Here is a 3,799-nt window from a genome sequence, read left to right on the forward strand (position 1 = left end):
AGAAAACAGACATGAATACATGCATAAAAGACTTAAGGAGGTAGGAGATTTATAAGGAGGAGGCTTGAAAAATAACGTGTGACAAAATCGTGAATTATGAGTCTTGAAGGCGTAAAGTAGTCAAGAGAAAAGCATGAAGAAGGTATTAAAAAAATATTCGGAGGAGGCGTAAAGGAAACAGAGGCGAAGGCAAGAAGGAAGAAGCCCTAAAAAAGTGGAAAAAAGGGGAGGCGTAGAAAAAAGCAGAAGCAGATGTGAAAAGGAAATTATGAAGGGAGACGCTAAGAGAACGTATATCAAACAGGGACGAGAGCCAAAAAAATCTCGAGAAGGGAGAAAGTGCGAATGAAGCGTAAAGAAAAAAAGCGACGCAGAACGATAAGTAAAAAATGGACCAGGCAGAAAGACCTGAAGAAAACGCAGGAATTAATATTCTCAAGCAGATATGTATACAGAAAAGAAGCATGGTAGTATTGGGGGGTGAAGCAAGGGAGAGAAAAGAATTCGTAAACTAGGCGTGAATCTTTCGTGGAGGAGTCATCAAAGCAGAAGGGTGAAACAGCATCAAAAACATGGAATCTGGTTGTCCAGAATACGTGAAGAAACAACAAGGGAAAGAGATTGGAGTAAAGCTCCTCTTTTATAAAAATTATAAGCTCTGAAAATATGATCTTAGCAATATCATCCATTCGTACTATAGTCCGTAAATTGAATGAATTTCAATAACGGATTAGCACTTATATTATTGCTTCTCCTGAGGTTATATATCGTTGCTGTTCATACATCAAACATTTCCGCTAAGACGTATGTGGGTTTGTGTTTTACCGATCTCGCGGTAAACTAAGAGCGAGGCTACAATATGGGCGTTTTAAACGTGTTCGAACGTCAAGAAACCTAACTGCAAGTGTAGTAGATAATAACCCCTTACTGAAATTCCTTTATTTTACGGACTATACTAGGGCACTTTGGGATTCACTCGAGCGCGCCAGATTAAAGTAAGGTGGGTTCACTACGTGTTGAAAAGTTTGCATTTCAATAATCGGCGATTTGAGTGTGACGTGAGGGAGTGGAGAGGCCACAAACATGCAAAAAAACCGTTACAGTATTTGATTGGCTTTTCTACGGTATAACTATAACGCTTAAAGGGGTCTGAGCAGTTCAAAATGAACCATGAAAGCGAATTTTCTTAGCTATTTTTTAAACAATAATGTATGGCGAATTCGAGCCAGGGATGGCTATCGTGTATGATAAGTTGCCTACGTTGAGGGTGCATATTCTCCCAACCACGATTTAAATTAGCAAAATCTTGCACCGTGTAATATTTTTCAGTATAAAAACGTCAAACTAACATAAAAGTGCCGTAACGTCGTAACGAAGTTAACTTACAGTAGACAAGTAACAAAACTTTTAGTATGAACGATCGTAACGGTCTCAAAATATAAAATATCACTAAAAGAGTGCGAGTTTCATAAAGACTAACGTTATGGTCACCGAAGGGGATGGAAAGTTTAGCGTCTGGAAATCATAAACTACGTTATAAATGTACCCAATGCCGAGACTTTTCGACGAAAGTCGTCATTATTCAAGAAAAAGCAGATTTAGATGCTGCCAAGGAGAAAAAGACCAAAAATTTGCAATCATCGGAAAGCTTTCTCGTAAACATCCTTGAACAAATTTTATTCGAGCGAAAACGAGTGATAAGTTATCCTGTCACTTTATACGCGACCGTCGCGAAATTATTCACACCACCCTCGTCTCTTAGTTCGAATAACTAACCACAGGTTTTGCCAATTGCGCGATCTAAATGTTTATAAATAATAAATAAAGGGGGTTAAGGTGGTATCGCACTGGCCCCTATAAATTTAACATCGTCACGGAATGCACGCTATATTTTCATTTTTATAGTCTCGATAAAAACTTTTCTTTTTGAAGGTTATTAATGGTGGTTCGTTCATTTTTAGTATGTTACCGTGATAGGGTTGTAATAGAAGTCCGTTGCCTTTAGACCCTTCAAGAGGTGGCGGAAAAATACTTTGTTATAAAACTGCCTAATTTATGGTAATAAGTACTAATGAGCGTTTACTTGGAAATGGTAACATACAATTTTTCTGATAAATCACCATTAACTTTGCATAAAGTCGCTAATAATAAAATAAGGGCATATGAACATCCAGGTGAATGACGTCTAGCGTCGCGACAGTTGGGACGCCCTTGGGGTTGAAGCGTCATGGTCATTGGCTCATAAAATAACACCTTTTTCCTATGCCCGCAAACTTTTTATCACCGGAATTCCTTTGTTTATATAAACGTTTACTGCTTCTTGTTTAGAATCTTGGAAAGGAACAATGAGTATCTAACACGAAAACACGTCAACTATACCTAAAACGAAATGGAGGGTAATATAATATTAGATGTAACTTCTAGACTGAAGATGTTTACGGTTTAGATTTCTACTTAAAGTGGCTGTTCTTTGTGTTTCGGGTGCATTGTTATGTTATCCTATCCTCCGTCCCTATAAAGGCCGTCTTATAATCAATTTTTGTGAGTGCCCTATTCGGCATCTCGGTTACAAAGCGTAACAGATATTTTGTTAAACAAAAATACAATTTGAAGGTCCAACGAAAATGGAGCGTTTTAGCGCTGTGTTATGTGCAAAACATCCCTCGTACAGTCAAGCCATGAGTAATAGGATGTTACCGACATCAGATAATAATTCATCAAAACGAAAACAACAAGAAAATATCGAAGACACGAAAAAACTCCGCACAAAAGCTTTATTTCTCTTGGGGTGTAAGAGCGTCCCAATTCCGTCGACGCAGTGACGCCATAAGGGCACGTGATGCCCTACTTTTCGTATTGTACCTTGGATGTAGCACATAATAACCATAAGCTACGATTAATAAAGCTCCTCTTCGTAATCGCTTTGTTACAAGGTTATAAGGGTTAGGGTAATAATTCTCGCGATACAGAGCAATAATACTCACAGAATTTAATTTTTTGATTTGTGGGATTTTGATACAAATCAAAGTCAGTCTTGAGACGCCGGAAACACTTTATAAAAATTGTTACTATCAGCCATAAGTTTTAAAGACTTTCTCTGTAGGTACAGTTAGACAACAATCTACATAAACCAAAGATCTTATCTACTTATATTCGGAATAAATTACCCTCTAAAAAGAAAATTCAGTTAAACGTGGAAGGAAAAGGACCTTTAGCTAACTGGAAAGCGGAGTTTATAGGTATTACAGTTCGGTGTCTAATTATGTTGATTTCCGTAATTAGAGTTGTTAAGACAATTTCTTTTCATTAAAACACCCTAATAAATGTCAATGATTCCAACTTTAATATTGATGTAAGCATTTCCAACGAGCGTGGGTAATTAGAATTGGATTGACGTTATATAATGTTGCTATTAAATTATAAAAACTAATTGAATAAATATTAATCGGATTAACAATTAAATTTCTTATGCGAATTTTTTACGAGGCGCTAAAACGTATGGAAATACCTGATTACGTCAAACTTGGGGGAGAATCGGAGAAAGTGAATATTACGTGTGAAGTGTGTTTACATGGTCAGTTATTGTTTGATATTTCCGTATTTCTAAAACTTGCTGTAGTCCCTTTAATATATCCCCTTTATTGGCATATTATAAGGACCTATGGATTTACCAAATCGATCTTTCATTGTAAGATCTATAAGGAAAAACGGACAAACGAAGGGTCCGATTATCCGGTAGGCAACAGCATATCTGACAATCTAGCGATAGCGTGTGGAGTTCCGCAAGGGTTCAATTCTA

The sequence above is a fragment of the Photinus pyralis genome, unplaced genomic scaffold (assembly GCF_008802855.1).
Source record: "Photinus pyralis isolate 1611_PpyrPB1 unplaced genomic scaffold, Ppyr1.3 Ppyr1.4_LG7, whole genome shotgun sequence".
In the NCBI taxonomy this organism is placed as follows: Eukaryota; Metazoa; Arthropoda; class Insecta; order Coleoptera; family Lampyridae; genus Photinus; species Photinus pyralis.